Genomic DNA, 417 nt, shown 5'->3' with positions numbered 1-417 from the left:
ACAAATAATGTAAATTACGAGGAGATGAGATTTATGATTAGGAACCTGTTATATGTGTAAGATCCTCCCCGACAACGGCGCCAGAAATTCCTTCTGATGCGGCTTGAAGCTACATCAGTATTTCCTCAAAGAGGAAGGGATGATGCAGCACAGCGACGGTAGGTATTTCCCTCTGTGATGAGACCAAGGTTATCGAACCAGTAGAACCAAGCAACAATACGTAAGCGGCGTCTGCACAAAAATAACAACTACTCGCAACCCGACGTATTAAAGGGGTTGTAAATCCCTTCCGGGTAACGGTGCAAGAAAATTGGCAAAACGGACGTGAATAAATTGTAGTAGATTGATAGATCGAACGCCAAATAAAATAAATAACAATAAATTGCAGCAAGGTATTTTTGTATTTTTGGTTTAATA

The sequence above is a fragment of the Triticum dicoccoides genome, chromosome 6A (genome assembly GCF_002162155.2).
Source record: "Triticum dicoccoides isolate Atlit2015 ecotype Zavitan chromosome 6A, WEW_v2.0, whole genome shotgun sequence".
Lineage (NCBI taxonomy): Eukaryota > Viridiplantae > Streptophyta > Magnoliopsida > Poales > Poaceae > Triticum > Triticum dicoccoides.
The sequence above is the reverse complement of the archived record's forward strand: the minus strand, read 5'-3'. Positions refer to the sequence as shown.